This window comes from Pelodiscus sinensis, chromosome 11, assembly GCF_052426305.1.
Source record: "Pelodiscus sinensis isolate ZL-2025 chromosome 11, ASM5242630v1, whole genome shotgun sequence".
NCBI lineage: Eukaryota > Metazoa > Chordata > Testudines > Trionychidae > Pelodiscus > Pelodiscus sinensis.
In genome coordinates, this window is record NC_143062.1 from 37,808,827 (window position 1) to 37,836,346 (window position 27,520).

General features: G+C 40.3%; 1 protein-coding gene across 7 annotated transcripts in view; it reads right to left on the reverse strand.

Moving 5' to 3' along the window:
* LOC102454172 (contactin-4) overlaps positions 1 to 27,520 on the reverse strand; it is a 749,532-nt gene that overhangs the window by 643,655 nt on the left and 78,357 nt on the right. For all 7 annotated transcript variants that reach the window (XM_075938683.2, XM_075938684.2, XM_075938682.2 and 4 more), the window contains exon 2: positions 13,648 to 13,688. The gene's annotated coding sequence lies outside the window, so the exon portion shown is untranslated. The remainder of the gene's footprint in view (positions 1 to 13,647; positions 13,689 to 27,520) is intronic.

Here is a 27,520-nt window from a genome sequence, read left to right on the forward strand (position 1 = left end):
AAAGTGAAGCCATTTACCCACACACTGCTATTGTTGCTATTATTTTTAGCAGAGGATCCAACCATGCCATGCTTATTCTTCCTGTTGAGTACCAAAATCAGATTTACTTTAGAGTAAGGTACTACTTAGCACAAGTAAAGTTAATAGAATCAGTCTTAAGTAAATTCTGTGTTACAGATAAATGCTCAGTGAAGCAAAATCAAATTCAGTGGAGTACGGAGCATTAGAAAAAAAGTGTTAAATATATTAGACATTTCTACTCTTTTCTTAGGAGAAAAACAACACCGACATTGCAGAGACACAGGTTGGGTGTGTGGACTATTATATATGATTTACTGTTAATTATATTCTGGATTTTTTTTTCAACTCTTAGCTAGTGATCTGATTTAACCTACTTTTACAATGGCCTAACTCCAGGGATTTGAGTGCAGATATTCCAGATTTATACCGGTGTGAGATCAAAATCCAACACTGTAAATCTCTTTCCTTACCATTTATTTAGCAATCGTCATATTTATATTTGATGGTCTAAATACTTTTTTGGGGAGGAGCAGGGGGTTGGTAACATGCACCTATGGCAGAGCTGGGCAGGGGAGGGCCTGGAAAACACAATGTCAATACACTATTAATATTTCTAGAACAAACATTTAACTGTTTAATGTTTATTCACATTCCTGAAGCTGGGGTGAGTTTCCGAAATGTTAATTGACACAGTTACAAACTGCCAGAGGCATAATCAAGGTGTACAAGACAATTAACAACAGGAGAATTGATAGAAGAAGGCAACTATTTTAATAACTGGTCAAGATGACATATACGGTGAGGGTTTATTATCCAAGGCACAAAACATTCATTCTTATTTAGCTTGTTGAAAAGCTAGTGAAGCTGATTTAAAGTAGAGTAACAGAAAACATTACAAGTCTCAGAAGCCTGATTTCCCTGTTTCATGTTAAGATAGGGCTACTTTTAATTGTGGCTCTGTGGGACTGATAGAATGGCTGGGCTCCTGGACAAGGTGCGTGTCAGGGGGCATCCATGTTCCCAAGAAGGGAGAAGGCCTTAGGCAGAAGGGGTGGGACTGGAGCAGCTACCCCTCAGTGCTGTGCTGTACCCTCCCCTCCTCGCCTCCCTCAGAGCACTGCAGTGGCCATTTAAAAAGCCCCAGACTCTGGCTGCTGCTGCTGCCTCAGTAGCAGTGATGGTGGAACCGCTGGGTCAGTTGTGAATAGTCAGACCCCAAGGCAGTTGTTCCTTTTGCACCCCTCTCTTGTCAGCAGGCCTGGCTTCCAGCCTGAATCTAGGAAGTGTCAAGTGCCTCACTAACTAAGGAGTTGAGGATACTTTCTGATAGCTGTGCCAGAGTCCATCGGTACCTGATAGTACGACTCTGCCTTTATATCCTTCTCATCTACTAATGAGCATTATCTTCATGCTGCCATAAGTGTTCACACAAGAGGAATCAAGCTACCTAGTGAACAGGGTTTTTAAGCAAGACAATACTGTCGACTTAAACTGTAAGCTCTTTGTGGCAGGGAGGCATTTGGTTCGCCGTTTGTGCTAGACCCATCACAGTTGCATCCCGGTCAAATAAAAGCAATGCATACATATGCTGGGAGTGGATGACAGGTATTGGATCACTCAGTAATTGCCCTGTTCTGTTCATTTCCTCTGAAGCATCTGGCATTGGCCACAGAAGGAAAAAAGGATACTGGGCTAGATGGACCCTTGATCTGATCCAGCATGGCTAGTCTGATAATAATAGATAATAGGACCATTTGATTTATTTGGTCAATAGACTGAAGAGGCCAAATTTCACTCCAGTACAACTCATCTCTTTGGGGAAAGATATCCTCTTTGGGGACTTGGCTGAATTAGAATTGGTTGGTGGCCATAAGATCCTTGCACCTTTGCCCGGAGTACAGGTAGCCAGAGCATAAACAAGCTGAGTTGACGGTTGCTTCTCTGCCAGAGAATTTTGCATTATTTACTTTGGCAAATGACTTTTTCAAGGTGATGGAGTCCATCCCAGGGACTGTTAGCAGCAAGAAGGAATCTTGTGCTGGAATCCCAGCGGGGGAGGGAAATGCCACAGGGGCTGCGGAGAGGACAAGAAAGTGTCTCTCGGATTCATCTCCAGCAGGAGTAGGCAAATTGCAACAAGGAGGAGGGGCGGAGAAAGGCAGCCCTGACTCTCTGTTATTGTCTAGCACCAGCGAATTTGTCCAGGAGGGGCATGGGAACAGCAGGGGGTAGGTCTGACCACAGGAAGCACAGAGGTATGTGTCTTGGAGCAAAACCTTAAGACAGAAGCTGGAATCTAAGAAACTGCTGTGGGAGCTAAGGAATCCAGAGGCCTTATGGATGAGTTTACCCAATGGAAAAATAGAAAAGACTGCAGGGCTTTCCCAGGAAGGGTCTGTCATAGTTGGGAGCTATGTGCCTACAGCTGGACAGGTGGCAGATGATCCAGAGGAGGGGGAGGAAGACTATTTCCACATTTCTGGTAGGTGGGGCTGGGAGAGGAATGCTGGGGCTGGAGCTGTTCACCCAAGCTGTCCACCTGTCATTCTAGACTCCCACGGGGCGGGGGGGGGGGGGGGGGGGGGGGGGGGAGGGAAAGGGCGGGATGACTTTGCTGTTAGCCTTTTGGAAGCCTAACCTGGGAGATCTATGGGAACTCCACAGATTCAAACCACACTAGTGTCAGGTACTGAACTGGTAACACCTAACAAAGCTAATGCCATCTCTTTGACACGGGAAGGTAGAAACCCCTGAGAGCCTGTGAGTGCATGTGAATGTGTTCATAGAGCAGAGGAGGTAAGGAATGCCACAAAAGAGGAAGGGGGGTATATTTCCATTAAACCTACTCCTTCCTAAAGCCTCAGAAGAACTTTTAGCTAAGTAATTTATTTTGATCTCTGTTTTCACTTGCAACCACTTAAATACTGCTGTTTGTTCTTAATAAAAAGTGCCTTTCTTTACTATCAGGCCCAGTGTAAATAACTGTGCATGTTGGGAGGGGGGGGGTGACCAGTGTGCAGCTCTCTCTTTCACTGAATCAGAGGGTGAACATCCTCATGAAAACTTTTACTCAGAGAAACATGGATTTTTTGCGGGGAAACGGGGGGGGGGGGGGGTGATCCCTTTTGAAGGTTGGTTTCCTGGATGTTGTGCCCTAGAATTGCATCCTCCCAGAGCTGAAGTGGTTCAGTGTCTGCATTGCATTCCAGGGGGGTGTTAACCCCAACTCTGTGTCTTGTCTAGGGGAGACCAGAGAATCTGGCCCAGAAGGACAGGGTGCTGAGAAGCAAGGCAGTGAGTGTCAGAGGCATAATCAGCACACCAGGGAATAATCCTAAGAAGTCTTCTTTGACCACAGCCAATCACAGAGACTACGTCTACACAGCAGTGTTACTTCGGAATAACTGACGTTATTCTGAAATAACATAGTCCGTGTTTATGCAGCAAGCAGTTATTTCTACATAATGCCAAAATAATGTTGAGCTGGAGGACTTCTTACTCCGACTCCTGTAAGCCTCATTTTATGAGGAGTAAGGAAAGTCAGAGGAAGAGTGCTCTGCCTTGGACTTCCTGCTGTGTAGATAGCACCAAAAAGCTGAAATACAGTATTTCGACGTAAGCTATACAACTGACATTCCTCAACTTCCGTAGCTTATTTTGGCTTTTGCCCTGCTGTGTAAACTTGCCCAGAGGGATTATTATGAAATTTCACTAAATCTGTGGTTTACCTCTTTAACCCTCCATTTCTTTGTGCTGCATACCTTCTTCAAGTAGATTGCCTACAACCTCTCTCATGTTCTGAAGCTTGAAAGAATTATTTCTTTTAATATTTATCATTATGACAACCATTGCTTCAGCCAAAGAAGAGATTCCTCTTTCAACTTTGCAGCACTGAGTAGGATTTTTGCATTCAAGATTGCTTTGGTTCTATTCTGACTTGCTTGCCTTTCACTCCCAAGAAAGCTCTTTCATGTTCATTTTGATGCAGATTCTAATCAAACTACTTGCTGCCTCTAAATTCTCTTTCATTCTCACAAGGGCTTCCTAGATTACTAATACTTTTTGCCCTAGTTAACTCTGAAAATATTTAAATTACTGGAACGTGGACGTTTGGGAATACAGACATTGCATTTACCTCATTGTTAACAAGATGGAAATAGTGAGTGAATTCACCATGCTGAATCACAAAGGTTAGTGACTCTTCTTAACTATAACAAGCATTCACACTACTAGTAGTGCAAATAATATTAAATTAAAATGAGCAGTGGGACTAGCTGGTTTAGCAGATGAATAGTACGCTATGGAACATTTCTTATCAAGGTCACCAAACCAAATTTAGCACCGATTGGTAGAGGCTAGAGAGAGGTGAACTTGTTTTATCCATTTTTAATGTGTTTGATTCAGGAGACTCAAGGTTCTATTCTCAGTTTCCACACTGACTATATGACCTGCAACAAATCACTTAATCTCTCTCTCTCGGTTTTATTTATCTGTACAACATATAGTCTAATAGCAAGTAGTCTGGTAGCACTTTATAGACTAACAAAACATATAGATGGTCTCATGAGCTTTCATGGGCACAACCCACTTCTTCAGATGACCGGAGTGCTAGATGTCTAAGACCAAAATAAATAGGGGAGATGGGAGGCGGGATGGAAGAAGGGAAAATTGGGAGGTGGGGAACAAGAAAAGGCAGTGGGTAAAAAATATATCAAGGGAAAGCCGAGTCCTCACTTACAGACAATCCCCCAACCTGAAACGTTTTCTTTCTAATACGTAAGTTTAGAAGATAGGATACACAAAGAACAAGTTAAAAATCACTTAGGAAAGTTAGATGTCAGCAAGTCACCAGGTCCTGATGAAATGCATCCCAGAATACTCAAGGAGCTGATAGAGGAGGTATCTGAGCCTTTAGCTATGATCTTTGAAAAATCATGGCAGACAGGGGAGATTCCAGAAGACTGGAAAAGGGCAAATATTGTGCCCATTTATAAAAAGGGGAATAAGAACAACCCAGGAAACTACAGACCAGTCAGTTTAACGTCTGTCCCAGGGAAGATAATGGAGCAGGTAATTAAGGAAATCATATGCAAACACTTGGAAGGTAATAAAGTGATAGGGATTAGCCAGCATGGGTTTGTGAAGAACAAGTCATGCCAAACTAATCTGATAGCTTTCTTTGATAGGATAACGAGCCTTGTGGATAAGGGAGAAGCGGTGGATGTCATATACCTAGACTTTAGTAAGGCATTTGATACGGTCTCGCATGATATTCTTATTGATAAACTAGGCAAATGTAACTTAGATAGGGCCACGATAAGGTGGGTGCATAATTAGCTGGATAACCATAGTCAGAGAGTTGTTGTTAACGGTGCTAAATCCTGCTGGAAAGGGATAACAAGTTGAGTTCCTCAAGGGTCTGTTTTGGAACCCGTACTGTTCAATATCTTCATCAATGATGTAGATATTGGGATAGAGAGTACGCTTATTAAGTTTGCAGATGATACCATACTGGGTGGGGTTGCAACTTCTTCGGAGGATAGGGACATAATTCAAAATGACCTTAGCAAGTTAGAGAAATGGTCAGAGGTAAACAGGATGAAGTTTAATAAAGAGAAATGCAAAGTGCTCCACTTAGGAAGGAACAATCAGTTCCATACATACAAGATGGGAAGCGACTGTCTAGGAAGGAGCATGGCGGAAAGGGATCTAGGGGTCATAGTGGACCACAAGTTGAATATGAGTCAACAGTGTGATGCTGTTGCAAAAAAAAGCAAATATGATTCTAGGTTGTATCAACAGGTGTGTTGTAAGCAAAACTCGTGAAGTCATTCTGCCGCTCCACTCTGCACTAGTTAGGCCTCAGCTGGAGTACTGTGTCCAATTCTGGGCACCACATTTCAAGAAAGATGTGGAGAAATTGGAAAGGATACAGAGAAGAGCAACAAGAATGATTAAAGGTCTAGAAAACATGACCTATGAAGCCAGGCTTCATGAACTGGGCTTGTTTAGTTTGGAAAAAAAAGAAGATTAAGGGGGGACATGATAGCGGTTTTCAAATATCTAAAAGGGTGTCACAAGGAGGAAGGAGAAAATTTGTTCCTCTTGGTTTCTAAGGATAGGACAAGGAGTAATGGGCTTAAAGTGCAGCAGGGGAGGTTTAGATTGGACATTAGGAAAAAATTCCTAACTGTCAGGGTGGTCAAATATTGGAATAAATTGCCAAGGGAGGTGGTGGAATCTCCCTCTCTGGAGATATTTAAGAACAGGTTAGATAGACATCTGTCAGGGATGGTGTAGACGGAGCTTGGTCCTGCCTTGAGGTCGGGGGGCTGGACTCGATGACCTCTCGAGGTCCCTTCCAGTCCTATTATTCTATGATTCTATGATTCTAATAACCATGCTACAAAGCTACATCATAAACCTCCAGGAACCGATCCCTGCAATCAGCCACGATGCCAATTCTGCCCACATATCTATACAAGCAAACTCATTACTGGAGCCAACCACATAAGCCACCAAATCAGAGGCTCATTTTAAAAGATACACAGAGACTGCACTTTCCTTAGCCCTAAAAGTGTATCCATTCTGATCAGGTACTAGTACGCACAGAAAAAACTTATATTTTTCTGCATCTGCTGTACCTATCCTGGGGGTAAACAGAGAACCTCACTTCCAGGACTGTCAATCTAGCATCTTTCATGAGCACTAAATTCACTTAACTATCCCATGAGTTGTCTACAGTCCTGAGACATGGGATGATTGATGCAATATCTGAAATAACAGCTCCTCTAGCAATTTTAATTTTCCTGATTGTCCCAGACATATTGTTTCACAGTGCCCTTTAGAACCAATACCACATGCTTGCTTACAATGATTCAACATTTCATTTTTCAATACCGTAATTCTTTCCAAGAAGCAGTTTTTTATTCCCTTTAAATAGTGCTCATGACAGCAGCTACCTATATCATTGTTGTTTAAGGCTCTCTCCCTCTGTCATTTAATAAATGTAGTTTATCTGAAACAGACCTCTCTGCTTTCAGCCCCAACCACTTTCATACCCATTAGAAGACTCTCTCCTTAGTCTTTGAGTAGGTGATAGTAGAAATGATGTACATTTCTTCAAAACTCCCAAACCTGCTCTGACTGCCGTATTACAAAAGGGTGCTTTCCAAAAGATCAGTCAGAGATTGCAGTGGGAGCACTCTACCAGCCTTAAAACACAAACAAGCTCTGAGAGGCAATGTCAGAAGAACCCATTTATTCTGCCCATTTTCAAGCGCTCACTCAAGAAAACAGCCAACAGGCTATTTTTATTGTGAGCCTGAGAGAGTGCTCAAGCCCATCATCTAAACTCCCAGATTTGATAAATAGTCATGGCATAAATGTATTGGTTAAGGAAACTGCCCGTGTAAAGCTGGGAAAACTTAGATTGATATTGTTTACTAAAAGGATACACACATTTTTGGCCTTTTTTTTAATACTGTTTTTCTTCATTCTCCCTTTTGTTTAAATCAGCCAGGACTTTTGACACTGTGTGTGTGTGTGTGCTAGAACCACGATCAGGGGAACTAACTGGACTGACAGACCTTTGGGCAAAGTGGGGGGAAGAGAGCACCCTTATCCCAAAGGGGTGTGGCCTTGTGCCTAAAGGGTGGGGCTGAGGCAGCCAGCCCTCATCCCACCCTAGGCGGCATGGTCTCTCCCCTTTTCCCCCCTCCATGCTGGCTCTCAGAGCCAGCCAGAGCACGCAACTCTTCAGCAGGTCAACTGGCGCTCCAACAGCGACTCTAAAAGGCCTGGGTCTCTCGCCACTGCTGTTGCTATGGTAGTGGTGGCAGCAACTGGGAGCTCCAGCCCCTGTAGAATCACAAAACCTTGGGATACTTATCCTCTTTGCCCCTCCTTCCCTCTCCCATTGGTGGGCCTAGCCAGGATCCAGTGATATTATAGAAATAAATATGATAGGACTAGACCTCCTTTAATAATGACTTAAACCTTATTATTCACTTCAAGGACTTTATCTATCATATTAATGGGCACTTGAAAAAAAAATAACACTGTGCCTCCACCATTATCATGCAGGAGCCATGAGCTGTTTGTCATAGAAAAGCAATCCTCATAGGGGTGACCCCCCATTGTCCAAAATATAATGCTGTTATTCATGTAATAAGTGGGCAATAAATCACTACAGCCTACATTGTAGAATCAGTTTTAGTGCTATTTCAGCATGGCGAATACTTTCTCCTTAATCAGAAAAGATGTCTAATGCAACAAGAAACTCAGATTATATCATAATCTAAGGAAGGAACCTTGAAATGTCTGGAAAATGGGCAATTTGTGTGCATCTGCACACACACATGCACACACAAAGATTTATACCTACCATCCATCATCAGTATCAATCACAAGTGGCAGCAGTTTTAGCAGCATTACTTTCAGTACATATTTAACTAGATGACAGTTTAACCTTCTCAGAAGACCATGGTAATCTCTTTGTACATCAACCAAGTGCTCGGATGTACAAATTGTTTTTCCATCTGATTTCATAAACATGCAAGTTGCTAATTTAATAGATATTTGGTGTTATTTTGAGCACCATGCACTCTTCTCAGAGAGAGTAAATACCAAAGAACTCAAATGCCATCATTCTGAAAACCAGACTTGAAGTGATCAATGTAAGAATCTGCATGTGACAGCAAAAGAAATAACCCTGAAATCAGATAACCATTATGAGGAATTTAAGAACTTTCAATATATATTTGCACTATTCTATGGTGGATAGATGTCCACAGCTTTCAATTTAAACTACTTGCAGAGCTCGTTCAAATATCTTAACTTGTGACCATAGTGGGCAAAATCACTGAACTAAAGCCAAGCAATGAACACCACCCCGGATAGTTTTCCTCCTTTCTTCATTCCCCAAATCTTGATGAGCCCAGTGCTAAATACCATCAGACTATTACCAAGTGTGGAGCAAACTGCACATGTCAAAAGGATCTCATCTAGTTCTTCTGTGAACACAGACAGCTTCCTCTTGATCTCTCTACAGAAGTGCAACTTTAAGTAAAGAAAAAACAGCTTGCAAATGGAAACTAGCACCTTGCAGTAACAGCATCATCTTTGGGTTCCGTTTAATGCTACCATTTTGGAAAATTATTAAAATAGTGCATAAACTTTTAATAGAAGAAAGAATGTTATGGGACCCACTTCCCCTGACAGTAGTACTTCCATAGCTATAAGGTCATATAATAGTTTTACTGTTTTATGTTTTTTTTACATTACTTCAAAACAATTGCCATTAGACATGTTTGCCTAACCAGGCCAAAAAAAAAAAAAAAAAAAAATCCATAGACAAACCCACCAGGCTAAGCCAGGGACATTGAAAACTGTATTTTGAGTAGCAGCATGTAGAGAACCTCTCACTAGCCTGTCATAAAAAGCCCCAATAAGAAAATACCACGAGAGTGAGTAATGATGGCAGCAGAAATCCAACAAATAATTTCAAGAAGAATACTGAGGAGAAAAAAAGTAAGGAGAGTTGTCAACATAAATGAAAACAAGTAGGAAGCAATGGAAGCAAGGGAGAAAGAAAAGACCTAAATAAAGAGGAGATAGGGGTTCAGAGAGTGAGAGAAAGAGAGAGAGAGACTGCCCAGTAATGACCAAATAGTCCTAAGAGGAAAAATACTTCTCTTCTGTGGGACTTGAGAAGCATAGGCAGAGAAGAACAGAAGAACAGCCAAAGCTTGTGGTGCCTTTGAAGAAGACAGAAAGAGGTGATGTACATCTCAAATAATCCATTAAATGGCATTGACTAATGACTAATAGAGCTAATAGAAAAATGTCTCCAAACTGAATGAAATACCAGTCAGTCTGTGACAATTATTAACGTTCAACTGTCACAACCAGTCCTTCACCCCAGAATTATCACTTTGCCAATAAATGCTGAGGGGAAAAATAGTTTCAGATCTTTTCAATAACTGATTGTTACGTACACTAATTACAGTTTCCTATCCTAGAGCTATTGTCCAACATGTTCAGCATTTCCAGACAGAAAATGATAATACTGAAGCTCAAGTACAATAGTACAGTATGTTTGCTGGCAATATTTCTAATTAAATTACACCGGCAGCTTAGCTGTTGAATGCAAAGTATTTCAGCTAAAAGCTTTCTAAGATTACTGTCTGCAAGCAGATGTTCCAGTGACCTCAACAGGTAATAAAAGAACAGATTCCACATCATTGTAAGTGTGTTCATAAATATTTACTTCCAGATCTTTACTTTTTGGACCTTTTTTCTGAAAATGAAAAGCTAATGCTGAGCATCTTGCTTACATACTGGACCATAGAAAGATACATGACTATCACAAAACAGTTATGATGCCTCATTAAGGGAATACATCATGCATGACTGCATGGAAGAATTAGACTACAAATATTCAACAGTTGCCAAATGATCTTGGAGACTAAATGCTTATTTTTAAAATACTTTCCTAGTCAAATATATTAAATTTGGGAAAACATGCGGTTAAGGAAGCATTTAAAACAAATGGAAAACATATGCTAGTTGAAAACAGTCAGCATTTGTGTAAAAATATTTAGTATAATATTGCTAAACAGAAGATAACTAAATAGGGCAGTTGTTTTGTTGATGCATGTGGGTGCATCTACACTGCAGGGCTTAACTCGAAATAAGCTACGCAAATTGAGCTATGTCAATTGCATAGCTTATTTCAAAATAGGGAGCGACTACACAGACTTATTTTGAAATAGAGCACTCTTCCTCTGACTTCCTTTACTCCTCATACAGTGAGGGTTACAGGAGTTGGAGCACGAAGTCCTCTAGCTTGAAAGTATTTTGACACTATTCCGAAATAACTACCTGCTGTGTAGACATGGACTAAGTTATTTTGAATTAGTGCTAATTATTTTCAAAATAGTGTTGCAATACAGACGAACCCTGTAGTAGCCTGTATTACAGTCGCATAATTTTTTTTTCAATCAAATTGATATTTTGAAGATTCAGATTGCAAAACGTAAACCTAGAGAAATGTGAACACCTTTTTCATGTAACACAGATCTTGATCCTACTGTTCCTATTCAGGTAAAATTTCCATGACTTTTAGTAGGAGGAGCTATAGTAATAATACCACCACGTAGCTCTTAAATGCTTCTCATTGGTAGATCTCAAAGCATGTTACAACAGGAGATTAGTATTGTTATCCCTCATTTTACACAGAAATTGATAGCAATGGGAATTTCATTTGGGGAAGGCCTACAGCATCAGTTTAAGAATTATATATATATATATATATATATATATATATATATACACATACACACACACACACACAAACACACTACAGGACAATATTTCTGAACAACAGATTGTTCCTGTTGGAAAAGTAAATTAAAAACTCTTCCTTTCTGACAATTAGAAAGTGACATGTTTCACTGGAGCAAACTTGATCATATAATTAAAAAAAATCCAATTTCTCATAGCACCCCATTGTTTAGATGCAGTTGGCATTTGTACTCTTTTCTAATTCAAGTAAATATATAAAATTCTTCAATTAGAATTCTACTCAAGATGCAAGCTGCCCAGGAGAAACATTTTAATTATTCAAATCTAGAAAAGGAGAACAACTAAGAAAATAAATATTTTAATGATGTGCTGTCTGCAACCACCTAGTACAGATAAAGTAATCATATCTCAGATTAGAGGAAAAGCACAGGGGAATTCATATATATCTCCCCCACAGTATGAATAAAAGAATGTCTTTTGGAGAAAGCTTGTATGGATCCAACAAAAATACTGACTGTAATAATTAGTACCATGAGTACACCTAGTACATAGCCAATTTTTACCTCTAAAATAGCTACCACAATTTTAGAGGTGAAAACCAGACTACATATAATGGGATACTGTATCAGATCCAAAATAGGGATGTTAAAGTTTTAAGCAGCATCTCATGGTGAACTCCACTCGCAGCCAGTTAGGCTGGGCCAGAGAAGTCCTGGCTTGTTAGGGGCCAATAGGCAGGGCAGCAGGACTCTGCAGAGGGACCCCATGCCCATGGTGACAGGTGTTGTGTGAAATTGTTAGCCAGTTAAATGCTAGCATTCAACAGCATCACAGTTTTAACATCGCTAATCCAAAACAAGTGACAGGGAACATAGGTAAAGCTCGTGCTACCAATCTTGATTTGAATGAGAATAGAGATTCAGGCCCCAAGCTTCTTTCACAATGAAATTCTCATTTAAAGCCTTACCTTGCACCATTGAAATCAGTCAATGCTCTGGCATGCCCGCCCTAGCACAAAACATGGAGGCCAAAATCTCATCTCAAACTACTGTAGTAAATTTTCAAATGCAGGTGACGTAAATTTTCTCAAGACCCAGTATTTTAAAATTGGTCATTTGAGTGTAAAGTCAGTCACTTAAAATAAACAGTCTTAATCTACATTCTCAATATTTTAATAATCATCAAGTTTAAAAAGTGTTATGATAGATCCTTGGGAAGAAAAATAAAATATAGCCTGCATAAGTAAACACCTGGGCTGTGTCTACATTGGCATCCCTTTCTGGAAAAGGGATGCTAATGAGACACATTGCAATTGCAAATGCCGCGGGGGATATTTAAATTGCCCGCAGATTTGTATTTACATGGCTGCTGCTTTTTTCCGGCTTGGGGATAAGCCGGAGAAAAGCGCCAATCTAGACGAGATTCTCCGGAAAATAAGCCCTTTTCCGGAGGATTTCTCATTCCTACTTGAAAGTATGAATAAGAGATCCTCCAGAAAAGGGCTTATTTTCCAGAGAATGACGTCTAGACTGGCGCTTTTCTCCGGCTTATCCCCAAGCCGGAAAAAAGTGGCAGCCATGTAAATGCAAATGCCGCAGGGGATATTTAAATCCCCCACGGATTTGCAATTGCGATGTGTCTCATTAGCATCCCTTTTCCGGAAAGGGATGCCAATGTAGACACAGCCCTGGATTTTCAAATGAGGTTACTATTGGAAAAATGTGGGGAGGCAGGGAATTAAAATGAATATAGTAAGGATTTTTTTTCTAATCCTAATTTCTGTAATATAAATTATATTGCTCAAAAATATCTGCACTCAATTTCTCCACCATGAAGAGGGTCTTATCTACCAATTAAACTAACATCAATAAGTTCATGTAGTTTGAATTCTGAGAAACGATAGTGGAACACTGCACATAAAATAACAAGGAGTCCTGTGGCATCTTACAGAATAACAAATTTATTTAGGCATACATTTTGATGGGCTGGAACTCATTTTGTCAAAGTAGATCCCAGACAATGTACCCTCTAGTCTTCTCCATCCATGTGCAGAACAAAACAAAACAAAAATTGGGGGGACTCTGTTAAATCACCTGGGCAGCATCTGAATCTCTTCTGAGTGACCACACAGTTTATAGGGAACACTGGTTCCAATCCATGAAAGCTTATGCCCAAATTAATGTGTTAGTCTTTAAGGGGTCACAAGACTCCTCATTGTTTTTGCTGAAACAGACTAATACAACTACCCCTCTGAAACCAGCATTCAAGCCATAAGAGATGAATCAACAATAAATATTAAAATATAAAAGCTACACTTACTCCAATGCATGGTACGTAGTCTTGATTCAATTCACCACCACCTGAAAAAATAAATTAATACAGAAAATAACGCATACTGAGTTTTATGATTATTTGTGTGTGTTACATCATTTTTACCTGCGGGGTGGAATGAGTAGAGCTATTTGCAAGTGCAAAACAGAATATAATCTACAATTATTACAACAACATGAAACAGTTAGGGTACCTGCAGGTTAGCAATTCAAACTGTACCAGAAAATAAGAAATATTACAATGACAAGTAGACAGTTAAATGAGCACACATGGAATACCTACTGTGCTGCCAATGAAGGCGGATGAGACTATATCATAGAGGACTTATTATGTGCAGGTATCCAAATGTCTGTCTATGAAGTTGAAAACTAAAGTATTACAAGGACCAGATTTCTACATCCTTCATTTTTACTCAGGGCAAGTCTTGGATGGAAATTGCCTTGAGTCAAGATAGTTATTCCTTGGAGGAGGAGTAAACCCAGGAAAAAGGGGGGAAGCAAGTTAGGAAGAAGCATTCATATGTTTTCAGAAAATACAACATTAAACTGAAATGCTGGAAATTAAATTTACACAAAGGTATGATGGGCTGAAGTTACCTAAGATGCAAAAAGTGGTTAGTATTCAGTGGAAATGTACATGAAAGTAGCCACACACACTAAATAAATACATCCAGAGATGACAAGAGTCAAGAATAAACAACTGAATGCAATCATCCCCTCCCCAGTTCAAAAACTACCCTTATTTTCCCTGCATTTCTCCTAATCCATATACGTTTTGGAATTATGAATGTAATTTTAAAAACCTACCATTTGAAGAGCAAAGGGTTAACTGAACAAAGTAACAAAATGTGTTTAAAAAAAGTAAGCGAGGCCAAGTACTTCACTGGATTTTTCCACCATATGATTCATATCTCCCTTCTACTTGAAATAATTCTCTCTTGAACAGCTCTCGGCAGTGGCATATGACTCTCAGATCGAGCACTCACTGCACTCGGTAGCTTACATTCAAGTTCAAGAATTCTACTTGTGGCTATATGAACTTAAGCTTTCAGCTGCTTGGACTTAACTGTGGACTGAACAAGCTCTTATCAGTTGCCAAGACATCCCAGTAAAACCCAGCTTCCTCCGCTGCACAAATATTCTCCGTCAGCCAAAACTCGCAGATCTTCACTGTTAGTGTTAGGAGGACTTTCAGTTGCTTGAGATCACAGCTCATAGCTGGGGAGGCCCAACACCCCAAAGCTTGGGTTAGGGGTCACTCTCCTGTCCACTTCCCAGAAGTTCCAGATATGCAGTTAGCCAATTGTTCCAGATTGCCATCTGCTCAAATTTTGGTTTAGGTGAAATGTGATGGCAGGGCGCACCCAATAGGACAAGGCCAAGAGGGACTGAAGTGTCTATAGAGGCCAATTAACTGCCCAGGTTGCATCTGAAGAAGGATACAAAGACCAGGCCATGAACTGGAAATGGGCTTAGCTGAGCAAAAATAAGAGAGGGCTATATAAATTCCAGAAGCTGTTAGCTGGTGGAGGCTTTTGGGAAGCAGTCTATAGTCACTCCTGGGGTGGGGTGGGGGGCAGGAGTTTGGGCTGGTAAACCCAGGAAAAGGGGAAAGCCAGATAGATAGGAAGGAACCTAGGGAAACCAAAGCAAGGGGTAGGATTGTATAGACTTGCTGCTTCTTATATGGTCCCTGATCTGGAACCCAGTGTAAATGGTAGGCCTAGATTCCCCTACCAGCCATTGGAAAGTGTCACAGAATAGTGGTGACACCAGACAGGCAGCTAGTCTGCAAGGTTTTTGAATTTCCTAGAAAGGGAGGACCTTAGCGACTTGGTCAAAGGACCAAGCCACAAAAAGGAAAGCGAGCACAGTGAAAAATATGGGCAGACATACCAGGTAAGCAAAGCAGTGCCCCACAAGAGCTACTACTCAGAGCCACGAGGAGGAGGTACCGCATGCAGTGAGTGGATCCCATGACAGTAAATAACTGAACATATGGACACATTACGAAAAGTAGAAAGTAAAAGATGCAGAAACAATTTGAATGAAAGGATTTATAATATTTCTGTAATATACTAAGTATAGCATGCAGCTAGAGGACTAGCAAAAATAAGTTGCTTGATAAAAGGAGCTTTTGTATAACTTCGTGGTCTACTTAACCAAAAAAAAAAGTGTTGAAAACAGTGTCCCAGAACAACGCTGTACCTATTGACAGTCATGCCAACAACAGTAAGTTTCACACACAATTAATGGAACAGACCAGCAGACATTAACTACTGAACTATGGGCTCCCACAGGGATCCATCTTTGTACCATTGCTTTTTAATATTTATATCAATGATATGTCATTAACCAAGTTACAGAAATTTGCATACATGGATGATCTTGCACTTATCATTGAAGCACTTATCATTTTCACTGAAGACATCCTCACAGATGATCTAAAAAACTGGAGTACTATTGGTCATGGCAACTTCGACCAAACCACCCTCCCCAGTTGTCTCAATTTTCTACCAGAGCAATCAAATTACAATGAGGTGCCTGAATATCACTTTCTGCAACATTACACTGAGCCACACAAATTTCCAGAAAGAGCTCAGAATGATTCTGGATCATAGCCTCACATACTGACAGCATCTGATGAGGAATGCTGCCGAGATAAAGTCTAGGAATAAAGTAACCCACACACTAGCCAAGACTAGTTGGGAAGCAGAGCTCACACCTCATGGGTAGCCACTGTAGGTCTTTATCTTCTCAGCAGCTGGATATTGTGTGCCAGGATGAACAGGTAGCATGCACGTGAAACCTCTCAATGAGCAACTGAACACTGCTATGAAAATTGTCAGACTGCTGACATCACAGACTGACTTTCTATCCTCATGCAGATCTTACCATAATGCCTCCAAAGAGAAGCAATAGGAAAATATGTCTCTATGACAATGAACTCAGACTTGCCCACTCATGAAAATCTCAAAAACACTGAGATTCCACCTTAAATCCAGGAACCTACTTCTGGTTAGCAGATGAAATTCTCATTGCTTTAGGATGGTCACCAAAAGACAAGTGTTGGAAGCCATGAAAAAACAGTGACACCAAGACTTGATGACAGATCCTAGGCTGTGTCTAGACTACATGCCTCTGTCGTCAGAGGCATGTAGATTAGACACATAGGCAAAGGTAAATGAAGCCGCGATTTAAATGATCGCGGCTTCATTTACATTTACATGGCTGCCGCGCTGAGCCGACAAACAGCCGATCAGCTGTTTGTCCGCTCAGCGCGCTACTCTGGACGCTCCCCTGCCGACGTCAAAGCCCTTTGTGGGCAGCCCCATTATTCCTCGTGGGACGACAAACAGCTGATCAGCTGTTTGTCCGCTCAGCGCGCTACTCTGGACGCTCCCCTGCCGACGTCAAAGCCCTTTGTGGGCAGCCCCATTATTCCTCGTGGGACGAGGAATAATGGGGCTGCCCACAAAGGGCTTTGACGTCGGCAGGGGAGCGTCCAGAGTAGCGCGCTGAGCGGACAAACAGCTGATCAGCTGTTTGTCGTCCCACGAGGAATAATGGGGCTGCCCACAAAGGGCTTTGACGTCGGCAGGGGAGCGTCCAGAGTAGCGCGCTGAGCGGACAAACAGCTGATCGGCTGTTTGTCGGCTCAGCGCGGCAGCCATGTAAATGTAAATGAAGCCGCGATCATTTAAATCGCGGCTTCATTTACCTTTGCCTATGTGTCTAATCTACATGGCTCCGTCAATGGAGCCATGTAGTTTAGACGTACCCCTAGAGACCACCATCTGCTTGTTCTATGCTACAAAATATAGATTGTAGCAATCTGCATTTGAATCTCACCTAGAGTGTTGCAGTTACTTATTATACAAATGAAGAGGAACAGTCCAGTATGTAATCTTGTCATTAGAGAAGATATGCAAAGCATGGAACATCTAGTGAACTTCTAACTGATTCATTCAATGCCATCAAAAGCCATAGAGTGGGTGACAAATTTGGATGTTAACTATTAATGTTGCTTTTCAAGTTGCCATATGAAATAAAGAATGTTTATGCAAAATGTAGGTGGGTAGTACTTTAGAAATACTACGATCTAAGCACAGAGCACTTTTTACTCTTAACTTTTCAAGACAGCCAAAAACTAATAATTATTGGCCAAACTGAGCCCTAGCACAAGGCCCGGTATTAATGGAGTTGGACTTTCTGATATCACCAGCCTCACTCCCTGCACTGTATTTCATTGATTTTCAAACCCAAGTCTGGTACTTTGCTCTGAATATGGAAAACTTTGCTTGTTTATTTTTTTTTAAATGAAAGTTTGGGACAGAGAGGCTGGCAGGTATCCCTGGATGCATTATTTAATGTAATGGCACAATACTGAAGGAGAAAGAAACAAGGAATTGTATGTCTTTCAACTGTGTGTTGTATGCCTGCTCCTATTAAGTCTTTGGTAGACATCTCCCATTTAATTCCTTGGAAACAAGTTCAAGCTCTAAATTATTTCCTAGATTATTAAACAATTTTGCTGGCTGTAATTTCATTTGCAGGAATTATACGTTGCTGCTCTGTATTGAAATGTAATAGACACATTTTACAAATATCTATCACAGCACATGTAATTATACTTTATTTCTAGGGGACCGATTGACACTGTTTCAGACAGTGTTTGAAAGTCATCATAACTCCACTGCAGTCAAGAGATATATAGCATCTCAGAATCTATCCGTGGATGTTGAGAAGAATGCATATGACCAGAGATGGAAAAAAGAATGTACACGGAACAATTTATTCACAATGACTTTCATTCATTTAAAGAATCTGCAGTTAAATAATAAAATTCTTTTAGAATTCATGGTTTGAGTAGAATTCCATGTATTCCTATACCCAAAAGGAGGAAATTCTGAATTTGTTTACACCGTCTCACATTTAAATCAGTAGTTCTCAACCAGGGATACATGTACCCCAAAGTACACAAAATTCTTCCAAGGGACACTTCAATTCATCTAGATATTTGCCTTGTTTTGCAAAGAGCTACATAAAATGCACTGTGAAATCAGTAGAAACTAAAATTTCATACAATGACATGCTTATACTACTCTATATACTGAAATGTAAGTACAATATTTATATTTCCATTTATTTTACAATTATGGTAAAAATGAGAAAGGAAGCCATTTTTCAGTAATAATATGTTGATACTTTTGTATTTTGATGCCTGATTTTATATGCAAGCAGGTTTTTTAGTGAAATGAAACTTGAAATATGCAAGACAAATAAGATTCCTGAAAGTATGGTAGAGTCACTGATCTAGAGTAACTTTACACTCAGCCATATAGATCAGAATCCAAACAAACTGAGCACCTTGCTAAGTAATAAGTTAAATAATATGGATTCTAGCAAAAGGTCAGGATAAATAAAAATGTCTAGTTTTTTAAATAAGCTTAGTTGAAACTGACAAACTATGGGAATTTAGTTAATTTAAATTTAGTGAATTTAAATTATTTGAATACAATACAAAAAAAAATTACACGTTTTCTGCCAAATTTTAATGAAAGTCATATTATGGACCTGATAGAAGTAAATGGTTAAAGCCTTTGGAAGCAGTTGAAATGCTAACACAAATTTTGACAATAGAAGCTTCTTTTGCAAACTTGCGTTATTTCAGTGTGTTCAGCTAGTTCATTCAAAGATAAAAAACCCAATAAGAGCTTAAAAAATCAGGGACATCTGTTTTCCTCTTCCAATCTATTAACTTAAAATTAGGTGTGAGAAAATGAGAGCTATTAGTTCTTAAAAACTTCCGTACATGGTTAACAGAAACAATCAATTCATTTCACTAATCACAATTTGTTTGATAAATCAGTTTGAAATACAAAAGTTGAATAATTTTTTCTTATGTATCCAAGACATTTTTAATAGATATTTAATACTGGTTCTAAAAATAAATGATTTTGTGCACTTTAATTCAATTTGAATTTACAACCAAATAGACACATCACAAATAAAAGAAAGTCTAGTAAACAATACATCATTCACCATTTTCTAACATAATACAAGTGTAAAAATTAAGAATCAGAATAAATTTATAAAACAGATTAAATAAATAAATCCTACTGATTAACAAAGGGAAACACCAAATGTGCAAAGGTTATCTTTAGACACAAATCAATGTTTTCATGGTTTATCATCAGTGAAAAATCAAATTTATTTAGGAAAATAACTAAAAAGTCCAAACAAAAAAATGATTACAATCATTGTTCACTGCTTCCTGATTTAAATCATGATTAAAATTGCTTTGATTTAAATTAATCTACCTGAAGGGTTGAATAAAACTGCAAGTTAGGGGAGTACTTTAATGCAAAGGCAAACTTATATTTATGATTTTATCTAAAACAATTTTAAGATTAATCAAAACAAACTGCCATTCTAACAACTTTCTACAGCATGAAAATCTTTGCAAGATTTGTATGTTTACAGACATGCCTAAATGACAGCTTTGTATTTCAAGAATTGTCCTATAAAGAACAGCCAAGTGTGGACTTGGATGGAAATTTTCCTGCATAAAAACTGTCACATCAAGCTCAGAGATGAGTTCTGAAGTCCTGTCTTTAACACCTTTTGAGTTCTAGACATTACATATTTTCATGTTGTAGTTATATTTTCTACTATGCATTTGGTTTTGCTCTTGGATTCCCATTGTTTTAATTAGGAATTTCTTTTGATTTCCTATAAATCAGTTCAGTCTAGCATGATCTTAATCCACTCCTCCTTTCACTGTTTTGGAGTATTACTGAAACTGATCTGCAGATTCTGAAACATTTATTAGAGGAATTTCTCCTGGGATTCAGACTATAACAAGTGTCATTAGTCTGTGTTCTTTGTTAAGGAATACAATTCTGAGAATTAATTTTCATTCCTGAGAACCAAATGTAAATTGGTGCACTAAAGAGTTTTGTGACCTTAGAATAACATTTGAAAGCGTATTCTCTGTTTATCTCTAAATGAAAAAGGAGGGCAAACTCATTGGATGGTACATGATCTGAAGTTTCCATCCGCACAAGGGCATGAGTATGGAACGAATGCGTTACTCATCAGTGGTAAAACCAAAGGCATCTTGCACTCATGCAAATGGAAACTCTAAATGATACAACTACATCACAGAAGAAAACCATTTCAGAGCATCGAAGTGTTTGTCAGAGACAGGTTCCACTATGGATGTGTGACCGAGTTGCTATAACCAGAAGTGCATATATTCATTATTGGAATTTGAAGTGTAGATTCTTGTTTATTCAAATAACCTTTGCTTCATCAGAAGCTGCCAGCATTTTACCCTAACATATCACTTGAAGAGACATAGATGCTGAATGCCCAAGCTTCCTTTGTGCCTTTAAAAATCTATGTTAGGGTTGCATCCTTTAAACGCAGCTATGTTTAAAAATAACTGAAAATCTCTTGAAGTAGCTCTGAGTTATCAAAGTTGAGATCTTGCATTCATATGGGTCCTGCGTTTGTCTAGGTTTCCTGTAACTAATTCTCCTTTACGTGAACTCTTCATTGAGTACAGGTTGAACCTCTCTGGCCCAGCACTATCTGGTCTGGCAACATCAGTGGTCAAGCATGATTTTAGTTAGCTGGATGTCCACTTGTCATGGGTGTGGCCAAGTTTTGCATGGTCCCATAAAGTTTGTTTGCAGCCACGAGTCCTGGCTCTCAGTGTTCTGTGCTGTCATTCAGCTCTAATTTGCCTCAATCATCTTTTAAAAGCCCAGTAAGCAGTGGAAGGGTTGGTAATGTGGCTAGACAATACTGACCTCCTAAGGTTCAGTAAATTCTCTGGTTCAGCATTGATCAGGTCCCAAGGGTGCTGGACTACAGAGGTCCAACCTGTAGTACTTAAAAAGATACCAGAAAAACTCTCAAGGAACTTCTCATTTAATTTTACTCTTGAGATATGCTGGTGCCTGATATGTTTCATACGCATTTTGTAGTGCATGTTTTCAAGTATTAACAGCAGAAATCCTCTTGCTGTTTCATTAATTGGTGTCATTTTTATTTAGATCCCCCCATAGTCACAACTTCTCCCTAACACAACACTATAAGGCAAAGCTGATTGAGTGGCAAACTAGCTGCCTATGTTCAAGCATACATTTACATTTAGTATAGAGGAGAAGAGAATGACAAAACCACCACATCAGATACAAAAACTAATTAGAAAACATCACCTTAATTGATTATTTATCTCATATTGCTTCTTTCAAAAGAGCACTGAACTGCACTCTAATAACTTCAATAAGATATCTAACTGTACATGTGTGTGGAGGTATATGTGCATGTGAGATTAAGATATATCCCACAGGAAGTCCCCAAGCCTACGTTAAGATGTTATGCACTTTAAGTCAAGAAATACCACAATTCACATTGCACGTAAACTTAATCCCCCTCCCCCCCCCTTTGAGTCCTGCTCTAGGTCATATGCTGCTTAGGATGGAAAACTTTAAATTTTTCCCCAAGCAAATTGCCTAAGGTTGACTGGTTGAATGACCAATCAATGTGCCCCTCCTACTCCCAGACACTGAGTTAAAGTCGGCAGAGATGTGTGCCGAAAATAATCACCTTGATTACCCACATCCTAAGACTGGTCCCACTTCTGCATTCCTGCACAGCAGCAGATCTTGTTACTTATTAGATAAGATGAGCAGCAGATGATGGAAGTGAAACATATCTTAGGGAGATTTTAAACAAAAGATTGAGGCTCCTCCTATGCCTCTCCCCCACCATCTTTCACAGGATAGTGCTGCTGTGAACACAGACACATCCTCCTCCATTACCCATCCTCCTCTCAAACACTTCTGTTTTCAGTTTAGGATTATTATACTCCCTCACCATTCCAGGCCATATTGTTGTGTTAAGTGTCCTGGAAGAAGATGAAAAGCATACAGGAGCTTGTTAAAGTGAAGTTCACTCCTGAGCACTGTGATTTTGCTCACTGCTAAGAAAAAAGCATTTGGCTGCAATTGGGTCCACTTAATGTGATATTTGTAAAGGTAACATATTTGAGCCCAAAATGATTTTGTTAAATTTCAGGACCTGTCTGGAAAAGAAAATAAATATATGAAGGAAAAAATATGATCAAAGTATTATAAAACCTTAAAAATATTCAGGAGCTGCTTTAGCTATAGGCAAAATTAGGTAATTATCTACTGAGGCAGATTCTGCCTAGCCAGGGAGCAAGTGGTTGGGCTACCTAATCAGACAGGTGAGTAAGAGAGTTAGTGAGTGTGGCTGCAAGTTGTGGCTTTGCCCCCTTTCCTTTGGATGCCTTTCACCATACCCACCGAAGGCTGATTGTGCCCCCACAGAATCTCAGTAAGAGGGGGGCATCACACTGACATTTTGCCTAGTGCAGTACATTGTTGAGTGGCCTCTGTCCATTTCTCCTTTCCATTTATTCTTTCATTCTCCTGTTTTTTAAAATAATTTTCCTCACTGTTCCTGGACCCCACTGTTAGTTTCATATTATTTATGGAACAATACATACAAATCAGAGGGAAAACTTAAAACCTACATGTTTGTGTCTGTTCCCAAACACACAGACAGATACTTTCAGTTTGAAAGTATTCCTTTGACCTTTGTATATTTTACTCGGTTTGCTGTTCAGCACCGTGGGAGCATATCTGCATATTGTATTTGTATTATAGCCACATCCTCTCAGCACAAGGAACTCCCTCGTGGCAATGAGCCGACAGAAACTGACACCGCACACTGTCTTCTTGTCATGAGGCACAGTAGCCATGGCCACAAAACACAAGGTGGAATACGAGAAGGAAACTAGTCGTTCTTCCTGCCATGATGGCTTGTGTGTTACCAAAATATTATAGTGAAAGCTTTATTATCCAGCACTCTGTTGTTAACCATGGGCGGTGGGGGAGGGCAGAGCTGGAGGCAGTTGGCGTGTGGCCCCAGCCTCCCTGGCCCCGGAGCACAGGGAAAGCGGGTGCTCAAGGACAGCAACACTCTGCCTCTAGTACATGGCCAGTGGGCATTCTTGGGGCAGAGTGTGGGCAGGGCCAGTCTGGAAGCTTGGGAAGCCCTCACCTAGCATACACACCACCCATGCTCTTAATCAGAAAACTTTGTTAACCGGCATTGCCCCCAACCACAATACTGCCACATCTTGAGGCACACACACCTGACTCCTGCCTGTTCAGCTGACTGAGAACCGGCATTGCTGGCTCATGTCATCAGCAGGAGCCTCCTTCCCCCTCAGCCTACAGTGAGCTGTCAGGAGCCGGATTTGCCAGCAATGGGGTAGAGGGGGCAGACCAATAAGCTTTGTTATCTGGCACATTCAATTAATTGGCAACCCCTATTCCCTCTGCATGCTAGAAAACAAAGCTTTCACTGTATTAGCTGCGTGCAGTAGTCAAAGCAAAAGAAATGTCAGGTTCAAAACAGAAGCATTGATTCTGTAGATGGTTTCATGCAAAGCACGACATTTACATAAACACTGACTCAAAACCTGGGAAGAGGGACAAGTTTATAGTGCTTTAATTTCACTGCAAATATTTCACCTTGCTCTAACCCAAACTGTATCGTGCTCTGGTAGACACATGTTTGAGATGGTGATTAAAGTAATTGTACTTGTATCCTCACAAGCCACAGCGAACGCAGATTTCCACACTTGAAAATCTAATGCATTTAAACTACATTACCACCTAACAACCAGCAACCCCTGAGCAATTTTGCTTTAGAATAAATATCAGTCATAGCTTCCAATCAACTCGAAAACTCACTTTATACCCAGGTGGGAAACACACTGGAATTCAAATCTATGAAATTACTGTGAAACAAACATAATGCTCTCCTAGGTGCCACTATATAATGCACTATAACATAGCCTGAGTTCTTAAGATGCTCAAAATTTTTTGCATCCCTTTCTCTGAAAATCACCACAAGGAGCTGCAGAATGCAGATACAAAGTTGTCATTCCTTTTATATTTTGCAACAATTCTTTAACATGGCTCCCCAGTCACTCCTCCTGAATTTTGTTCTCTCAGCTGTCTTTTCCAAGAAACCAAGCATTCATTTGTAAGTGATCCGTACTTTATATAGAAGAGTAAAACATGCTTCAAGGGGAAAAAAATCACTTCAGGAGAAAAAAGAAGAAGGAAGACACTGCTTCATGTCACAGACCTGCTGTTTAATTGCACAAAAATAAAATATATTTTTCCAGGTGAAGACAGCTTTTTGGTGGCTGGTTACTGGGAGCTGTGACAACCGCCTGAAGACCATTTGATGTCAGCTGGCAACAGAAATCTTTATGCTGAACTCTGCATCAACTGAGTTCTGGAAGTCTGCAATTCTTGTGTATATTGGACATTAATGCAGACTGGTATTTCTCAACAGAAAGAAGCTATACTCCAGCTAATGCACATTCACATCTATCTTAGGGTGCATCTACATTGCAGGGCTTAACTCAAAATAAGCTACACAAATTGAGCTATGTCAATTGTGTATCTGATTTTGAAATAAGGAGCGTCTAAACAGCACTTATTTCGAAATAGAGCACTCTTCCCCTGATTTCCCTTACTCCTCGTACAATGAGGGTTACAGGAGTCAGAGTAAGAACTCCAACTTGACAGTATTTTGACACTATTTCAAAATAACAGCTTGCTGTGTAGACACGGACTAAGTTATTTTGGAATAGCGCTAGTTATTTTGAAATAGTGTTGCAGTGTAGCTGTACCCTGAGATATTAATGTGCCCCAATAATCACAGTATCTGAGTGCATCGCAGTTTTCAGTGCATTTCTCCTCTCACCAGATGAGGTAGATAAATCTTGTTACTCCTGCTCATACTTGATTTGTGAGTGATTGGATGAGTGGAGAGCATGGAGAAAGTTCTTTTGGTCTGTGAGAGGGATTCAGAGTACAATGAAAAGAATACAACCTCCCTTGAGTTTCTCAACTCTTGAATCTAGAAGTTCAGGTTATTACATGCAACCAACACTGTTATGCTATTTGCCATGACAGTACACATAATTGCACACTAGATAGTTAATGCTTTTGTTACAGATGTTAAGTTATAAAAAATCATTGCCCTCCCAGCAACTTGGGGTAATGCCACACAGCTGTAGGTGTCAAATCTTCAGGAGTGTTGGAGTAGCACTGTGTATGCGAGGGGTGGGATACAAATGACGTTGGGGTCTGATTTGAAATAATTTAGAGAAGTCTCCATTCTATTCTAAATTCCTCTGGCTTGGAAAAGGAATCTGATGAATCCCTAGTTTGAACAGAGCAGGAATAACTTGCTTTAAAGACTTTCCTAGCCCACTCACCCCTTCCAACACAATTATTTTAATTCATATTGTATTTTATAAGCAAATGGGGGAAAAGGAAAGCCAAGAATTTGACCCTATAGATCTCCCTCAAAAACTGTAAGAATGGTAGATTTCAGCTCTGAGAAGGAAGCCTGGAACAGGTTTTGTTTCTTTGTTATAAGTAAGTGAAACAAACATAATAAAATAAATAAATTATGAGACAAATGCCAACAAGTTCTCAGAGCATATGTGACACTCAGGGCAGACTGAACCTTCATTCTCTGTAAAGGTGGAATACAGCTAGACAGTCTCAGGAGATGCGTTACATAGGAATTGCAACACAGTAGGACTGGATCTCCCACCTCCCAACGGAGCACCTAGACAAGGAGAGATTAGGCATAAAGGGACTGCCATGGTGACATCCATCTGCATCCCGACCTCCCTGCTTCTCTGAATGGAATTTACATTCCCTGGTGAGTCGAGCTTGAAAGGGACTGGCAGAACAGTTTGGCAAATGTGTCACAATCTCTTTCAGGCTTTGTCTACACTTAACAGTTTGAAGTGCAGCCGTGGCAACACTATAAACTGAAAGTGTGGCCCCAGCATGAGTGCAAGGAAAGAGCTCTTCCAACGCTCAGTGTAAACCAGCTCCATGAGGAGAGCAACTAACAGTACTGGGATTGCAGCTGCCAGTGCTGTAGCCTGATTCACACTGGCACTTTTTATCGCTGTAACATGTTGCGCTGGAAGGGGGTATTTTTTCACATCCTTGTGCCAGAAGGTTACAGTGCTGTAACATGCCAATGTAGACTTAGTTGATCCTAAACTGCAATATGAGAAGAATAAGCCAGAATAAGCCATTCATCCCAAAGATTTAACTCAGCTGCATCCACTGGACATTTTTGGGCATCTAATCCAAGGATGGGCAAATACTGGCCTGCAGGCTGGATCTGGTCCATCAGGATTAGCTCCTGGCAGGTTCCCACCACTAGATTTACCTGCATGGCCACAGATCCCAGCAATCCCAACTCGAGTTGTCCTCAGATCACCGCTTCCAACCAACGGGAGCTGGAGGAAGCAATGTCCCAGTCCACACCACTTCCTGCTGCCCCCATTGGCTGTAAATGGTGATCCGTGGCCAACTGGAGTAGTAATTACCAGACCTGCAGCTATGCAGGTAAATACAGTGGTGGTTCCCCACCAGAGGCTGACACTGGCAGACTGCTGCCATGTTATTGCCTACCCCTGGCATGCAGCCACTTGTTTAGGTTTTTACTTATTCGTTTCTTAAAAGAAACAAGACTGAGGAAAAGTCCATTTATGGCAATAGGCGGTTCCTTTTTAGAACTATTTGTTGGCAATGGCTAGACTGTGTGATCTTACCTACCCTGAGTACAGTGCAGCACGTAGCTGCACTGCTTCCAGAGCAGACCAAGGAATGAATTTATTTTGACTCAGTCTCAATTTGTTTCCTGGTTCTCTTCTGGCTCCAGGAGAAAACGGTCTGGTACACATACCGAGTCGTAGCTGATCA